General features: G+C 46.1%; 1 protein-coding gene across 1 annotated transcript in view; it reads right to left on the reverse strand.

Annotated features, from left to right (window-relative positions):
- Nucleotides 1-17,592, reverse strand: part of CDH11 (cadherin 11) — a 144,785-nt gene extending 127,193 nt beyond the window's left edge. Inside the window, exon 1 of the mRNA XM_045814877.2 lies at nucleotides 17,399-17,592. The gene's annotated coding sequence lies outside the window, so the exon portion shown is untranslated. The remainder of the gene's footprint in view (nucleotides 1-17,398) is intronic.
- Between the last annotated feature and the right edge of the window lie 1,163 nt (nucleotides 17,593-18,755).

Here is an 18,755-nt window from a genome sequence, read left to right on the forward strand (position 1 = left end):
GTGGCCACCCTTTTATCTCCAGCCTAATTAACTTATCAGTGTCTCATGAATATTTGCTTAATGGATGGATGGATGACACATTTTTAAGTAATGTATTTTGCTTCAGGGCCACCTATACTCACAGGTGTCCCACATCTTAGAGTCAGGTTGCAAGTTCTGAAGCTTGGGTCAGTGTTAGCTCACTCACACCTTTGAAAGCCTCGATTATCTCTGATTGTAGAGAAGAATGACCCTGTTTTGGTCATCCCCTTTCTATGGATCCTTCTGTAAGATCCAGCTTTGGGGCAGAGAGTCAGGAAAGCTGCAATAAAGCTAAGAAGACTGAAAGAAGGCGGCCCCTGCAGCTGTGGTTTAAAAGGTCCTGTGACTGGGGCACCTGGGTGGCTCAGTCAGTTGAGCGTCCCAATCTTGGTTTCGGCTCAGGTCATGTTCTTGGGGTCCTGCAGCCGAGCTCCGCATCGGGCTCTGTGCTCAGCTCTGAGTTGGCTGGAGATTCTCTCTCTCTCCTTCTGCCCCTCTCTCCCCTCTCTCTACAATAAATAAATAAATCTTTAAAAAATGGTGTTTTGTACAAATTGTCCTTTGAAAAATCAAGACTTGCACTATCTACACGGTATCTACCAGGTGCATAAGGCTACTGAGCACTTGAAATGTGCCTAGTCCCAACTGAGATGTCTTACACGTACACATGCACCAGATTTCAAAGACTTAGAAGGAAAAAAGAATGAGAAATAGCACATTAATAATTTTATATTGATTGCACGTCATAATATTTTGGATATATTGGCTTAAATAAACTGCATCATTAACATTGTCACCTATTTCCTTTTTACTTTTTTAACTGGACTACTAGGAAATTTAAAATTGCATATATGGTTCACATTTGAGGCTTGTGTCACATGTCTCAAGGACAACATTTGCTTGGAGAGCTATCCTCCTGGAATTTCAATTATAAACATGTAAAAGCTCAAAAACAAAGGATTTGTTGGAGAAAATTGAGTTCTTAACATCTTCACAGTTACGCAAATATGATTCATTCTGGGAAAGAGACCACTATTCATGTCAATTTCTTTAAAAGGAAAGCATGAAACCTTCACAAGCTATGGAAAACTAGTCCTCATCAAATCCAGGGGAGGCTTGGGGCACGTGGGTGGCTCCATCCATTGAGCCTCTGGCTCTTGATTTTGGCGCAGGTCACGGTCTTGGGGTTGTGTGATTGAGCCCCACATCGGGCTCTGATCTGCTTGTCCCTCTCCCTCTACCCCCCTTCTCCCTGCTCATGCATGCTCTCTCTTTCTCAAATAAATTAAATATTAAAAAAAAAAAAAAAGCCATGGGAGGTTTGTGGAAGAGAGAAACAATAGCTTAGTAAACTTGAGTGGAAGGAGCAGAGCAGAACAAACGGGTTTGGAGCCATTGAACTTGGGATACAAAATCCACATTGTCACCCCCAGCTGTATAACCAGAGTAAGATGTGCAAGCTCACTGCACCTTTGCTCCCCCTTTGCAGAGCAGAAGTAACAGTAGGCGTCTAGCTCACAGGGTTGTCGCTGACATTTATCAAGTACTCACTTGGCTTTGCACATGTCCTTGTCATTCCAATGGTGCAGATAAGGAAACTGAAGCAAAAAAGACTCATAAACGCCTGGCCACACTGCTCAAAACTGGTGATGGTGGAATCCGAAAGCTTTTAGTCTGAACCCCTTTAGCTCCTGAGCTTTTAATCACTCATATCAGGTTTCACTGCTGTCATGAGACCTGAGTGAGACAATGAATTTTTTTAAAGGGATTTTTTTTTTTTTAAGATTTATTTATTTATTTGAGAGAGAGAGAGCAAGCTAGCAAGTTGGGGGAGGGGCAGAGGGAGAGGGACAATCTCCAGCAGATTCGCCACTGAGCTCGGAGCAGGACTTGAGGCTCATCCCAAGACCCTGAGATCATGACCTGAGCTGAAATCAAGAGTCGGCTGCTTAACCAACTGAGCCACCCAGGCGATCCTGAGACGAAGAATTTAAAGCACATACCAAAGCCATAGGAAACATCCATGTCTATTGTTGAAAGGCACAACAGGGCACTGACAGGATATAGTATTCATGTCATTCTGTGCCCCAAGGGCTCAAAAGAAAGACCCAAACAGATGAAGAGGAACCTAAGTGGACTTTGGAAACTCTGACATATTGGTAGTATCCTGGAGCCTGTAAGAATTGTTGAGTGTTCTGGGGAAGTAGATTCAAAAGTCCACCCGGGAAATATGAAGTCAAAAGAATTCTGGCCTCATAGATAAATAAAAGGCTTAAAATCAGTTCCTCCAAGCTCAGTATAAGGAATCACTTACATATTTTCTTCCCAGTTCTTCCTCATACTCTGTTGGATTTCTGGGCCCACCTCTGTGGACCTAGCGTCAAGCCACAGTATCTTTTATTTAAGGTAAAGCATAAATTTCATAGAGATTGAACTATCTACATAAAACATTTTTGGTTTGGTTTTGTTTTTGTAAGGAGCCCAGCAGGGCACTGGGAATGAGACAGAGGCAGAGCCAGGTAATAGTGGAAGATTAGAGAATATTCCTAACCCGTGGAGCCACTGCCAGGAAGGGCCCCTAGGAGTTTCCCGAGGGGTGTAACTGGGTCCAGCCTGCCTGATGACCTCCATCTACACATCCCCACAACCCAAGGTCACTTCACGGAGTAACAGTCACATCTCAGTAACTATCCAACCTGGCACCTCTGTAATAGGCTTGATTATTTCTGACAAACTCATTTCTTGTCCAATTTGATATGAAAATTAAAGTTGTATTAGCACAATGTGTGCCACGTGAATGGCATCCTCAATGCTCTACTGTAGCAAACCCAACTGAGCCTTGAAAAGAGGTTCAACAATACAGGTAAAGTTACTGTTTCCAAAATAGCTCTGTTTTGCATCCAAATCAGCCCTGCCTGGGAAGGCATGCTCAGTGGGCCAAGCTGATACAATCAATGTAACTTTCTCGGAAGGAAACTATCTTCAGAGAAAATGTTAATCAAATCGTTTCCCATGCAAATGTAAAAATAGGGGAAACAATACTGGAGATAGTATCAATACTTTCAACATTAAGCAAAGACAGGCAATCCTTGAAGAGGGATGCTATTTCCATGAATTTAATCAATTCACATTCTTATCCACAAAGCTATTCTTACTTGCCTTTGTTTTTACAACCATTAATTTAAAGGAGTCAGGGGACAGGTTTTGGAAGCTCTTTGCCAGAACTGAGGACTAAGTCCTGAGTTCCCAACAGCCTATCATCAATTTGGTTTTCATTGTCCAAATAAAGATCTGAATCCCAGGAGCTGGGTTAAGAAGAGAATAATACATGTATTCTCTTGGTCAAGCTGGGTAGCCAGAGGTTCTTTTTATTATTATTGTTGTTGTTGTTGTTGTTGTTGTTGTTGTTGTTGTTTTTAAAACAGAACTAACTCAGCTTTCTTCCAGATCCCTCCTGTGGGGAGGCGATTTTCCATTCTAACCCTCTTCTTCTACCAAAAAGGGAACTTGAGCCCAGACAAGGGAAGCAAGCTTCCATCTTTTGTCTCACAGTGAGTTGGTTAACAAAGAAGGAATGGGTAAAGGATAGATCAAGGGGATATAGACATGAATATGTTCCAAGAATATTAGATCAGATAAAGAAATACCAAGCACAGAGGCCCTGTGGCCTTTGTCTCTCTGAACAAGACTTTGTCATGTTGGCATTCGCAATCTCATTCGTTAAGTCCTAGATTAGAGTGACAAATTTGAAGCCTCTTAAATTCCAGTGTAGGTGAATCTTTTATCTCTCAGAAGCCCGGGTCCTTATTAATATGCATCAGTGCAGATACAATGCGACTCTCTTCTCTCATCTTTTCCATACACTGTACCAGGTCATGGTGCCAACATGACAGAAATGGAGAGTACCCACTGATGGACAAAGGCTGGCTTTTTATAGGCCTTCTCTCAACACCCCCTAGAATTACACTGTAAACTCTGGTTGCAAAATAACTATTCCAAAATGACACTAATGGGGCATCTTCATCTATGCCAGGGTTGGAGAGGAACCAAAATTTCAAGAGAACACATGGACATTAGAAGCATAACTTCTTTTCTGTGTAACACATCTTTTCAAGTCTTTAAGTCATATGAACACAGGACAGAAAATATAACACTCTGTGTCATCTTCAAGTCATCCTGGGGAGGGAGAAAGCCAAGAACCCATCAATCCTAGAAACAATAGAAGAGTCACAGGAGAAGCTTTCTAGACCTTTCAGTCCTGAGTTCAAATCCTTTGCAACAATTTATCTCTGTGATCTTGGGGCTCCTGTTTACGAGTTTGGGAAGATGTGATGAGGTAATCCCTGGAAGGTCAAATCCAGGGCACTCTATGCACTTTACCACATATCCATCCCCACTCCTCGTCCATGATCAGTAGCAAATCTCATGGCCCCTCAAAGCCTCTTACCTCTGTGTCCCTACAACAGAGCAGTGGAGAACATGGAATCTTTGTTCAAATCCCTGCTTGTCCACTTACTAACTGCACATCGGGGAAAGTTGCTTAACTACCCTGAGTCTTGGTTTCCATTTTATAAATGGGGATAATTATAGTCTCTACCTCACGGAGGTTGCAGTGAGGATGGACTGAGATAATTTATGGGAAGGGCTGCGCACAGTGTGTGCATGTGGTAAATGCTCAGTGCACATCAGCTACTGTGACCTTAGTCCCTGCTTCACCATCTCTGCTGTAATCCCCTGCCTGTTGGCTTCCCTTTTTAGGGTCTCTGTTTTTTCTATCAGTAAGTCTCACTGCTGTTCCAGAAATCATTTAATAATGCATTCAACACATCACTCTCTTACTCCAAACCCTTCAAAGTTTCCCTAGGGCCTGCGGATTGAAGTCCAAAGCCCTGAATCTAGCATTTAGTGTACTCCAGAGTCCTAAACTTATTACCCTGCAGGCATACTCTGTCCACTATCACTTGCTGGCATAGTCTGCTCGGGCAAGCCCAGTCTGTGCCTTCACCTCCTGGTGTTTCTGTTCACATGGCTTTCTCTAGAATGCTGAGATGTGACAGTCGAAAAGCACCATGCCAAGGGATTTGTGGAAGATTTGAGAGCCAGACCATTTTAGAGCTGGAAAGGACCCCAAAGGCCACTTTACAGATGAGGAAACTGAGGTTAATTGGCTTGCCCAAGGCCACACAGCTATTTATCAGCCATGTCAGGGTGGCACTAGTCTGGTCGGCCTCCAGGGAGGGAATCACCGGGCAGCCTATTTTGGGAAAATTTGTCATCAATTGGCAGCAAACTTGCTGACAGGTGATCTTTCTCCATTTGTGAGAAATGAGATGTTATGCAGCCAATAAGAAAAAGACACAAGGCATGACTCTTTAAGTGAAAACTGGGTGCCTCTCTGGCTTGTAACGTAGGGCACGACAACAATGGGGTTGATGGGAGGGCAGCTGAAATAATTCCATAGGACCCATCCCTCACTTCAAAGACACATCCTCTCCGGCTGCATCAGTCTCCTGACTAATGCTCCCAAATGCACCGCTGAGATTTGCTGAAGTTGAAGATTCTTTGCGACGTTTGCAGTAGGAGCGGTGATGAATAAAACACAAGAATCACCAATGCATTATTTCGAAGGCAAGCGTGCCCAGCTTTAACTGCTACATTGCAATTTTTACTCTAAGATAATAATAGTAATAGTGACACTTCATTTATATACTGCATCTTAGGTGCCCAAGAATAAAATAACAATGAAAACTATATCTTGTAGTACAGCCGTGTCCCTATACGAAGGATATAGGGGAGCAAGCCAGTTCAAGAGCAATCTCCTGTCACTATTGGGATACTTTAGGTCAAAGTGCTGTGAATTGGAATTATTTGCAGAAATAATCTCTGATTCTTCAGCTTGGGTTTGGATTTTAAATACAGTTTTGCTGCTATTGCCAATGAGATATTTTATAAAAACTTTAAATACATTTTTAAATATTTAAAACCTTTAAATATGCATGCTTTAATAGATAATAGAAAGTTGATACCTACTAACACAGCTGCCCACCCAGCTTCACCTGTTTGGTTAGTCATCTGTGGTTTGTGGTCTGGATTTGTGTCCATGGTGACCAGTCACGGAGTATCGCATAGAAATTGAAATGCATGGCTCCAAGAGTCCCAAGCAGCTTGGTGATAATGGAGTCAGGTGTGGGAAAGGGGCTTCATCAACCACAAAATCAAAGCCATTCTATGTTCAACTACCTGGCTCGTTAGACAGTTCTGAAGTTCTGTGCTTGCCCCAAAGGCTTCCCTCTCTGGAAGGGTGATGCTGATTTCTTACAAAGGTGGGTGAGGAAAGTTGTCCTGGGATGGTATGAAGCCAACTTCAGAGGTGGCTTATACCTGTCTGTTCTCGCTGCCCGAAATCACCCAGCTGTAAGCACTGATAAGTGTCACCTTATCGTTCTACCCTTGGGCCAACACAGAGGTCATGCTGCCAGGACACTGTGGGAGCTGTCCCTCCAGAAGCTAGGGTATGACTTGGGGAGACTAGCCCATTCTTATGGCTGCATCTTTCACACTCCCATCCATGTTTGGAGAGTTTCTATGTATTCCTTCCTGCCTTCTCCAAGATGTTTGCCTCTGAATTAGCATACTCTTTACTACTTAGCTGCCTTTGGGTTAGGGATCCAATTTGGATTCTTGTCCCTGAATCTGGCCGTAGCTTCCCCTGGATAATACTTTCGGGAATTTTGCATAGTTCCTTGGCCAGCATCCATGGGCCACTTGCCCACACAACCTGCCCCATCCCTTCCAACTGACCATTTGCCATCCATGTGACTAGCTCTTATGCTGTCTGCCATAGCTTCCCAAGGAAATCCCACCTCATCTACTAAGCTGTATCAGTAGGCTTCAGTCCAGGTACTGACATTTTGCCTAATTCTTGCCCAAATTAAACTATTCAATGTTTAATAAAGGCTCCCTCTGTTCTACCCTCACACCCTAGCACCTAATTATCAATATTCTCTTCAACATTCGAAAGGAGCTCAAAAGCCAGATACCCACTCAGTATTGCAGTGGGTAAGACTTCTCACAACAGTCTTGCAAAAACATGCAGGGAAATGAAGCCTTTTGGGTTTCTTGGTTCAAAGCAACAGAATCAGACCTACGGTAGCACAATTCTTCCAGGAAGGCTAGAGAAGCAGGCTCAGAAAATGGAGAGGGATGTCAGGAGGCTGGGACAGTCAGATCCACAGACGAGACACTTCCACAGAACAGGTGGAGGAGGTCACGCAGCTGTCTCTGCTAGACAAGAGCAGGGACAGCTTTACTCTACCACCCGGGTGGCCCCAGAAATCAGATGCTGGTACAACCACCTCTGGAGTAAAAGGAGCGTTCTTCTCTCTACTGAGAATCCTATTGTGAGCTATTCTCCAAACACAGGAGGGGGTTCCACTGCTATGCAGCCAAACAAACAAACAAGCAAACAAGATGACAAATATGCACTCCCAGGAATGACGCGCATGTAGACTGTTGTACTCCAGGCTGTTGAATCACTGAACAGGAAGTGTCTTGTTTAATAAGATTCTGCCCCTGCTCCTTTTCTGGTTATTTTTATTGCTGTTGTTGTTTTGTTTTTACCAAGCAAGGTCAGTAACTAAGTAAAGCAACTCATAGCATGAGGCTATGAGGGATGACAGATATTCTGGATAACAGACTAAAGATTTAAACTTAAAAATGTTTTGGGAGACTGGATCCGTGGACTGAACCTAAGAATATGAAATAGAACTGAGACAAGGGTAATAGCAATCCCATCCTGTGCACTGGTTTCAGAATGTTTATGTATTCATAGCGTTTAATACCAGAGCCACTCTACAAAGTAGACATTGCTAACCCAGCATACGGATGGGGAAGTGGAGAAATGGTTAACGTGATCTACACAGCTAAGAAGTGACAAGGCCAAATTGGCAGCAGGGCAGTCTGACTCAGAGCCTGTGCTAACAACCACCGAAGGTACCTGTCATGTCTTATGTGCACAGGGACAGGTGGGGAAATGTGACTTAACAGCAGCACATAAGGAAAAACAAATAAACAAATAAACTGTGGAGCATAAGTCCTCTGGGTGATGTGACTGGCAATAAAAGCTAATGTAATGTAGCCTCAGGCTGCAATAAAAGAAGTGTGTGGAAGGAAGGGGATAGTCTAGTGTTTAGCTGCCTAGATTTTTGTCTTCAGTCCTTCCCTCCGCGGACAGCTGGAGCAAAAATGAATGAGGTGTTCACTCTGGAGATGTTAGGGCTGGGGAGAAGGCATCCTGGAAAGCAATAAATACTGAGTAACAAATGTGGAAGAAGAACTACATCCATTCTGCATGGCATCAAAGGCTTGTATCAAAGAATGTGACCTCTGGAGAGATAGTCTGACTCCACCTAAGGAAGTATGTCTAATAAGGAAAGTTCCCAATGCCTAGACGATTTGCACCAGGGGTAATGCACCCCGTATCACTAATGATGCCCCAGCCATCATCAGGACATGGTAGCCACAAATGCCTTCCTTCCCCAGACCATCCTTGATCACTGTACGGGCCGTGACTCATTGGTCCCATGGCCTTATTAATTTGTACTCCCTTTGCTGCACTTATGTTTGTAGCCTTGAGTTTTGATAGACAGACATGGTATGTTCTGACCACTGATACAGCAGCTCCCTGAGGGAAGGCCTTATGATATGACTATTTCTGTGTGCCCGGCCCTGAGCCTTTCATTGAAGTCAGTGACAAAGGAATGGGTTTGAAATCGAGTTTGCAAGAGGTGGCAAGGTGAGATGCCACTCAACTCTGTTACCTATGCAAACACGGAATGGAGATATTAATGATAGTGACTATAAGGTAGGACAGACGTGAAGGCCAAGGTCTAATAGTACAGTTTTCAAAATATTATCAAATGACATTGGATTGACTGACTATGATTTCCAAATAGAGATTCACAGAAAGCCCCATATATAGGTGTCACGACTTAACTGCCTAATAACATAACAGGTTGTATCTTTGTGTGGATAGATAATAGATAGATAGATAGATAGATAGATAGATAGATAGATGATAGATGATAGATAGATAATGGAGCTAGTGATAGGTTTAAATAAAAATCAGACCACTAGTAAATCTAATCTAAAAAAACCCACAAAAACAAATTTGCTTACAGACACTGGTAAGAGACTGAGTTAACAGCCAAGATTGCCCAGTTCTTGCTTTATCTGCCCTAAATGACCACGTGATCTTAGGCAAGTCGTGGCTCCTCTCTGGGTCCTTGGACCTTCATCTCTAACCGAAGGTTGACTGGAATAGCTGACAATTCCATTAGTGACTTCACACATCTGATTCCTACTTGGTAAAGTGGAATGTCCACCCCTCACTCAGGAAGTAGCAGGTCCAAGTTCTCTGTCACCACTTTAATGAAAGGCTCTGGGCCTGCATTTTCCAATTACTGTTTTTTTGGAACACTGGGAATTTCTGAGTTTTTTGGTTTTTTTGTTTTGTTTTGTTTTTCTTTGTAAGAGCCTAGCAATAATTTTACCAGTTTATAGAGTCACTATAAGTCTCATATTATATAGAATGTTCTTAGCCCAGTAACTGAAACTAGCTAAATGCTCAATAAATGTTAGATTTTAACTATTATCTGATACTGATTTTCAAATATTTGTAGGGCTGTCAGGAGGAGGAAAAAGTGATGGAGAGCAGGGGCAAAGAATAACTATTAGGAGAAAGTTACAAAAGAGGGATATTTTAGGTCCTTCTATGATGGGGAATTTTAATGAACAGAGTTAAGGGGTCATGGCTAGTGTGATGCGTTCCCTGAGAGGTAGGTAGCAGGCTGTCATCAGGACATGTACGAAGCTGCAGGATTAATGGCAAACAGAAAACATACTGAAAGAATAGTCAGACCAGAAGATCTCAGAAGCTCCTTTTATGATGGATAAGGTTTGGGATTTTATAGGGGCACAGGGTCTGAGCAGTCAGCTCAGCTCTCGGTCCAACTGTTTTTCTCTAGAAATCCAGGGAGACCCCAGTTTGCACACACAGTAGAAAGCTTCGGAGCATGTGGATTCCGGACAGACGGGGAAACCCGGCTTTCCTTCCTCAAGCCCCAGGAGCTTAAACAAGGGTCCAGAACGCTCCCAAGAGTCATTTTCTCCATTTGTATACTGGAGATGCTCATACCCTCCCCACAGGGTGAGGGCATAGAATAAGTGAGGTGTCAGGTACAGCACCTGGCACATGGTAGGATATGAACAAGTTGGCTCTTCTTCCTTCCCTTTTCCAGGCAAACACAGGGAGATATTTCCTTTCCTTGCAAGGTGCGCTCAGGAGGGGCTTTGGGCCTAGGGTAGAAACACATGACACAAGAAGGCTGCAGATGGGACACAGCAGGACAACCTGGAAGGTCCAGGAGCCTTGGAAAGCCCAGGCTGACTGTGCCATTGAGTGTGAACACAGTTGTAAAACTATTAAGGGCTGGGGCGGGGAGGGGGGGATGAGGGTTCCTGATATTTTCAATGCTGTACCGAATCACTGTGCTTTTGCCTGGGCCTGAGGAAGACCACGGGCAGGGCAAGAGGCTCTTCAGCCGTAGTCTCTTCATCAGTCAAAATGGTCACTGCTCCACCCCCTTAAATTCCCAAACTACATTTACCTGAAAAACAAACAGGAATACGCTTGAAATGGAGACGATTTATCATGGGGCTAATTATCATTTAAGCTAGTCTGGAATAGTAATGAGCCCCTCTTAAATGAAAGCAAACCTTGTAATGAATATCTCAACATCGCATGGTTAGCAAACTTTCCCATTAAGATAGTACTTCAGGGCAACTTACCAGGGAACCCGTATGTAGAAGGAACAGAGAGAAAAATGCAAAGGTGGGAGAAGGAGGCAGGCACTTTTCAAAAGCCATAATTATCTCTAAAATCTCAACTGCCTCTTAAATATTTTAAATGGAAGAGGGATGGATCACTTAAACTTAGGAAATAATTCAAAAAAGGGAGGCACTAATAAACAATTCATCCCTAATTGGTAGAGGCCTCAATCTAAAGTGAATGCTCAGTGCAGGATTTTGGCCTCGTAATTATATGAAAGAACTGCTATCGTCTATAAAGCCGAAGCCCAGGTCTGAGAGGACAAAAGGACTGAACGTTTAGTGAGTGCTTATCATGAATCAGGCACTGCACTCCATTCTCACTTTACCATTAACAATTCTAGGACATGAGTGTTATTATGGTTTCCCTTATAACAGATAAGGTATCTGAGTCTTAGAGATGTTATGTTGCTTAATCTCAGTCATATACCCTCGAAGCATCGGAGCTGGAGCTGAGATGGATCAAAGGACTTGGCAGGGCTGGAATTAGGGTGAGTCAGGTGAGGCACTGTCCTTGGGCACAAAATGTAAGGGCTTGCCAAAAAACTCCATAATCAAGATGAATAATATTGTAATGCGATATTTTATAAAATCGTGTTGAACGGAGAAAGTCCATGATGAACAAAATATCAAAATGTTAAACAAAGACAAGGATCTAACTCTGCACTTGCACACCTTGGCTTCACGCTCCTCACCCTATTTTCTTGCTGTCTGAATAGCTGGTCCAAGCCTGAGCCTCGGGGATGATGGAAGTAGTCAGAGCGTCAGGGTGTGATCACAGGTAACGCCTTCCCAGAGATCCGTGGTGAGAGTGGTCGCACAGCACTGTATCCCATAACGTCTATCCCTGTCTGCATCTGTGCTGGTTCTTACTGAGAATAAACACCACTGGTGGCGGGGATACTACTCGAAATTCTCACTGTTTGTACTCCCTGATGGAGCCTAATGATGGCTGAAAAGAGATCTCATGCGTCTTAAACTAAAACCCTGGAGCAGACTTCACCACTTCTGTTGCTACGTTAGGTAACCATCATAGTGTGGAAGACACTGCACCCAAAGTCAGTATCTTCCAGAAATTCCTACAAATTCTTAATTAGTGAAATCATGCAAGTGCAGAGGACCACATCATGCGGTTTTCTGGCAAAGAAGGGAATTCGTGGAGGAAGCGAATGAAGGTTTTTCTTCACCTGCAAAACCCAGAAAAATTCGAGAAAAATTCACAGTATCCTGTGAGGAGTTCTCAGTGCCAGAAAGCAATAGAATAAGATCCCAGCCACTGTTTTCTGTGGCCTGTAAACCTGTTAGTGACAGCTTTCTGGATTCAGGACCGCACATGGGTCTCAAGGAGAGAAAGGGAGGGGGACACCAGTATTTGGCCTACCATGAGGAACAGCACCATTAGACTCTCTCACACTTTTCCCCCCTTCCCTTATCTCTTTTCTTCCTTTCTCTCCCATCCTCCTATCTCACTTAATATCCTGGGTTACCAGATTCTCTGCCTGAGCTGAAATTTTAACCGGACAGACCATGAGAACAATGATTTATCTGCATAAGAATTCTGGAACTCTGCAACAGTCTGATGACTAATTAAACCCAATAACAATGAAATTTTGCCTCTAGTTCTAACAAACATGCATTATTCACAAGCCCTTACAATTTAAAAGCACTTTCTTTTTTTCAGTTAAATAAACTGTCCGGTGGTGAGTGAGCATTGGTTTACAAAACACTTTGTCTTACTTTCCACTGAGTTACTTAATACTCCTTCCCATAATCCATTTGCATTGATTCCTTCTTCATCAACGGCCTTTGCATTCCAACACACTCAGAGCTGCAAGAAACTGCACTGCTGACTCACCAGGAGGCAATTGTATTCAGTTTAAAAAAATACAAATAGGAATCCACTTAAGACAGTACTTATTTTTTTTTAATAGAGCTTTCCTCTTAATTATAATATAGCGTTAGTGTTTTTTTACATTATTCTTCTGAACTTTCATAATGACACTATCAAACAGTAACAAATATAAATTTGTGCAGCCTGAAATATGCAATTTAATCATAAGAAGTAATTTCCATATCACTGAGGGGGAAAAAAAAGTCAAATGATTAAACTCCAGTGCATGAGGACCAATCTTGAATTCAATTTTACTCTCTGCTAAATTTAGTTTTTTTTTTTTTTACAGCAATATCAAGAATGGTTTAAAGGTAATAAATAGTAAAACATTTACAGTTATATTAAAGCTCCATGCCCCAAAGTGTTTACCAAAGATCAAACTGCTATTCCTTTTTTGCAAATTAGATATGTCTTGCAGATGTCTTCAAACCCTCTTGAAAGAATAGGCAATGATACCACAGCAATCTCACTAATATTTCTCTTCTTTATTCATTCGCTTCCCCTCGGAGTCTCAAATGATGCTCTTTCTGGCAGGAAAAAAAAAAAAAAAAGCCAGAAAATCCTCCCAGATCACAGCCTCTGTGAGAGCTGACCTGGTATATCATGCAGCCCAGCCCCCACGCATCTCCTGCTCAGACAATCTCAAGTTACAAGATTTTCCAACTTTCTAGTAAACTCCAAGATGGGAAGAAGAGGCTGAAGGTAACGGATCCACCGACTAGAAAGATGTTAATCCTGACAAACTGCTCAGGCGGTAGCCTGAACCATAGCTAGATTGAGTTCGGTCTCTCCTGAGAGGGCCAGACAAGGCTGGTGGTAACAAAACCGCTTTTCATGGTGCCCTCAAAAGCAGATGGGGCCCATGCAGAAAGTTGGAGAAGGGCGCCATTGCCCTCTAGTGGCCACAAGTGCAATCTTCCGCGAAGGAGCCCATTTCCAGAGATGCACAAGGCTCTCAATGTCAGGGTAAAATTATAGCAGAAAGATGTCTAATTATCATCCTCGAGTGTTTTCTTTAGTCCTTCCTGCCCATAGAAGAGGCTGTGGATGGCTATCACAGTAATCCTGATGGAATCCTCATGGATTCTTAGTACTACTGTTGTGCTAGAATTTGTCCAACTTTCTCCAGCTTTACTTTTTTTTTTCTTTTTAACATACCTGTTGATGTCTCTCCCCTAGCCCACATAGACCAAAGATCTTTACATATTTTAGGGGCAATAACATTGGATTGGAAAGGCTGACAACCCAAATGCTTGGCAGATCTAGAATGGGGGCTCCAGACGAACTAGGTAACTTTTTCTGAAACAATGACCATTTTTATAAGACGGGGAAAAAAAAAAAATCCCAACCACATTTCAATCCCTTAAATCATTGGCTGGTGAATTTACACAGTGCTCAGATTTTCCAGGAAAAAGACTGAGGAATTCACAGTCATTCTGCAAACTTGACAGTTTAAGAGAAAATGTTTGCTACCTACTTTCAAACTCCATAGACCAGTGTCTTATCATTATTAATGATTAGGTATGCCTATGATCAAAGTGAAAAAAATACTGAAAATAAATAAACAAAATGGTTATGTTTCTTAAACATTTGCCTACATAAATAAACGTACTGAAAATGGAGGAAAACTAAAATCAGATCTGCAGATCTCCTTTAGATGGTTCTGAAAATAGATCTGAATATCACGTATCAAAGTTTATGTGAACTGTCAACTTCATAAGTCACAGACATTCACGGGCAAGGTTCCGAGACACACTAGGCTCATGGGAGTGTAGCTCTGGCATTGTAAATCAAGCCTTGAGGTCAAAGTCATAGCGTTTCCCATACGAGGGTCCCCAAAACCAGAATCTTTACAAGGCAGCCATGTAATTCTATTCAAAGAGGAAGAAAAACCATGAATTATGAAGACAAGTGCATTAAAGGAGCATGAAATTGATCTGTATTCCCCCAAATCATGGCATGGCTCTCCAACCCAGTCCCCCTCTCCTCTCACAAATAAACAAACACACATCCACTGCCATCCCTGCAAAGAGGAAACAAGAGTTCTGGGTCATAAAAAAATAGAGCCGAGACTTTTTTTTTTTAATTCTCAAATTAACAAAAGATTGCATCTTAATTGAAAATAGAATTTAGGTTTCTAGTAATTTTACTGTCTGGTGTTCTGATAAGAATACTGAACATAATCGAAGTTCTGAAGTGCTATCAAGATGGTCCACTGCTTCAATTTGAACTATGTTAAAAGCCTCTTTTTTCTAGTAAGCAATAAGCCCAGTTTGAGTAAACCTACATGTTTGGGCCTCAACAGATGATCCACAATCTCCATCCTCTTCATTCTCCTTCCCCATCCCCCACTCCAGGGGTGCCTGTGTGTTGGGAAGGTATTCCTTTTTTTCAAACAATGTAATAAAATGGCCAGCTTATGCAAATTACAACAAAAATGATAACAATAATTGTTATTAACAATAAAGCCTGGCGGCAACACATTTTTAATGCATTAATTTGCAATGTTTCAAAAGTAAGATGTAAAGATAATTCTCACTCAAACAAAAGTTTCCTGGCCTCTCAGATGCCCTTCCCTGGTCTATATTTGAAAACTACTCACATCTCTTTGTACTAGGCAGGATTTCAGTTTTGCATGGAGGTTCGAATTCCAGGGCCCACTGGCCAACTCTAAAACTTGGAATCAGAGCTCAGGAGTAAGAAACTTTAGTGACCAGGAGCTACAGGATCTGTCTGGTATTGACCACAACTCTGTCCCTTTGTTTTGCAACTTTTATTCCTTTGTTCTGCTGGAAGAAGACCAGGCTCCCTGAAGCTAGGGTTGGGCTGGGACTCCTTCTGTGTTCTGATGTCTGCATCTCTCGTGTATTGGAAAAATAATTTCAGGATTAATGAAATGAAGGTCAGCCCCTTCTCTTCTCTCCCATGGTGCTAGGCTCTAGCCCTCAGAGCCTAGCCTGGCAAATGTGCTGAAGCGATGCTGGTTGATCCTCGCTCCTGAGAACACTTGTACATTCCCATCCCCGGGAAAGCCAGACACCCCGCAAAACCATCGATGTCTGCTGCAAGCCCAAGTGATAAAGAATTGATCCATCCTCTTGCCAGATTAATTATCGTGTCTTCCCTCTGATTAAACCGAAAACTTACTCCCTGCCTCATATTAACCTGATAGGAAAGATTCGAAGAGGAAAACAAGGAAAGATTTCAGAACCACCCGAACAAGATTTCTTTTAGGGGTAAACTGGAGAGAAGACTTTAGACAGATCCATACCCCCCTATAGCAGGGTTTCAGGAACAACCCGCTACCCCCATCCCTGAGGGACAATCCGTCGTCTTGCAGGGATGGCATTATTAAATAATTAAAAGATGTAATTTCTTAATAGCAGTGCGATGGCCCGTGAAATTCCTGCTGCATTATCAGCAAAAGCAACAGGGCTTTTTCTAGCATCTAGAAAACCTTTCACCCGGGAGAGAGAGGCGTGAGGAGCACCCCCCTACACACACCCTACCGCCCCAGCGAAAGGAGGGCCTTGGCGAAAAAGGGATAAGGAAGCGCGACCCGGGGCCCTCCCCGACCCCACTTTCTCTGGGGATTCTTTTCTTCACAGAGCGAAGCGGGCCCTCCTTACACTTCTGCCCGGCTTGCGGGGGAAAAGGTCTCTCCTCGCCACCCTTCCCATCCTGCCGCCTCGCGTTCCGGGGCAAAGCTAAGGGAGGAGGGCCGTGCGTGCGGGGAGCGGGAGAGGCTTGGCGCGCTCTGGGAGGAGGCGCAGGCTTAGGGCAAGGCTTGGTTCGCAAAGTTAACGTTGACCCTGGCAGGCTTCGCAAGCCCCAGACAACCCGAGCCCGAGTCTGAGCCGCTCGCGGACCTCCCTTTGGGCTGGCGGGAGGTAACAGGCGGCCCCCGGAGCTCCCGAGCAGACTCCGACTAGAGGGCTGGAGCGCGCACCGCAGTCGGCCGCCCCTCAGCCGCAGTCAGCGGACCCAAAGACCGGCTATTAAAGTGCGGGGCCGCAGTCGACCCGAGCCGGGTTCCTTCCGCTTTCCAGGGCTTCCCCCGCGGTCGCGCAAGGAGGGCTGAGCCCCGGGAGCGCTCGGCGGGGACCTGGGGGAAAGGGTAGGAACCCTGCAGAGCGCGGTCACGTCGCCGCTTTCGGAAAGAGGTGCAGCGCCGGCGGGCGGGCGGGCGGGCCGGCCCCGCGCCGGGGGCGACTTTCCCCAGAGACCCGACCGCGGGCAGTCGGCGCGTCCGGAGCGCAGCTCTGCAGCCTCTGCCCCAGCCCCGCGCAAAGCCCCTCTCCCGCGGCCTCCGCGCAGACCCCAGAGGAGGCCGGAGCCAGGGAGCGGTTGGAGCGCACATCTGGCGCCTCTGCTCTCCGCGCCGCCCGCGCCCACAGCTGGCTCCCTTCTCCCTTTTTGATTTTTAAACAAATCTCTTACCTCCGCCCTCCACCACCCCCCCCGTTTCTGCGTTGCAATAGTGAAACCTTCTCCAGTCAGACCTCCTTCCCCCCACCCCCAGACATGCTCATCAAGAGACACCCCCCACCCCAAAAAGCCCCATCCAGTCGAGAGGAAGGGACTGGCGGCGAACCTCACCTGGGGCCCTGGAGGGTGGGCGCGAGCTCCGGGCCGTCGGTCCCTGGCACAAGACGAGCGGAGCGGTGTCAACCCCGGCCTCAGTCCGGGTCCCATTCACAAGTCGGCGGCGGCTGCGAGCGGCCCCCGCGGCATCTGCTCGCGACGCTCCCCTCGGCTGGCGGCGGCCGCGGAATGAGCCGCCGAGCGCGCTAGTGGCAGGAATGAGAAACCGGGGGGAGGTGGCGGGCGGGGTGGGGGGGCCGGAGGAGGAGGGAGGCCGCTGCTGGGAGGGAAGGAAAGGGCGGGGGGCGGAGAGGAGCCGAGGCCGCGAGACGCGGCGAGCTGGGCCTGGCAGAGGCTGCGGGGGCCGACCCCGTCCGCGCCCCTCCCCCCGGGGGCCCCACAGATGACGACCCCCGGATTCGTGGCCTGCCCCGGGTCGCTGCACTCCCGCTCCCTTGGGGCTCAGACAGAGTCTGGAGCGACTGAAGTTGGGCTCCAGGGACGCACAGCCAATCAGGGAGGGCGGCGGAGGGAAACCGGGGAGGGGTTGGGAGCCCCTTTTTCCTCCTTCGCCCAAATCCGCTCCAGCTGGCCAGGCTGGGCCCTTGCCCGGGAGGCCTGGATGGTGGGTTGGAGGAAAGCATCGCCCAAGCGGGGGAGGCAATCGGGAATTGTCTTTCCTCACTCTACCACCCCACCTTCCGAAAATCCCTCCACGTCGGCGGCTTCTACCCTGTGCCTCCCCCATTTCTCGCAAACTCTGCTTGGGGCACGGGTAGGGAAACCTGGGGAGGGAGACTTCAGACTTGGGAAGAGCCACGTCTCTCTGTTCTCTCTCCGTCCCCCCACCTCCGCCTTGATTCCTGTGCGGAGGGGGGCGCGGGGAACGTTTCGCCAGAGTCGGCCTTGCGCCCGCCACCCACCCACGAGGGTGCCTGGGCCCCCGCCTCAGGCAGGTACCAACGGCGCCCGCAGGCAGCGTCACTTGTTGCCTCAGGGACCCCTCGCCGCACACCCACCAAGGCTCTGCGGGAAGTGCGCCTCTGCGGGGGAGAGGGCCTGAGGGTGCAGCGCCCGCATCCTCCCTCGGCCCTCTCTTTTATCCCTCTGGGAGGACCCGCTAGAGGGAGGGAGACCCGGGCCGCTTCCTGCCCTCGCGGAGTGGCGGGGAAGAAAAGGCAGCCGAGGTGGGGGCTTCGGAATCACGCCAGGGACTGGGCGGGGCGCTCATGGTACCCGAAGCGGTGTGGGGACCCACACACTCCGCGGGCCTGATGGTGGAGGGGAACGACTGTGACCCGGTGGGGACCCCTGGCTGGAACAAGTTTCCAGGGTGGGGGGTGGCGGAAAAAGAAGAGGCGGAAGCACGGTG

Source organism: Ursus americanus, chromosome 21, assembly GCF_024610735.1.
Source record: "Ursus americanus isolate L20-20 chromosome 21, mUrsAme1.1.p, whole genome shotgun sequence".
Lineage (NCBI taxonomy): Eukaryota > Metazoa > Chordata > Mammalia > Carnivora > Ursidae > Ursus > Ursus americanus.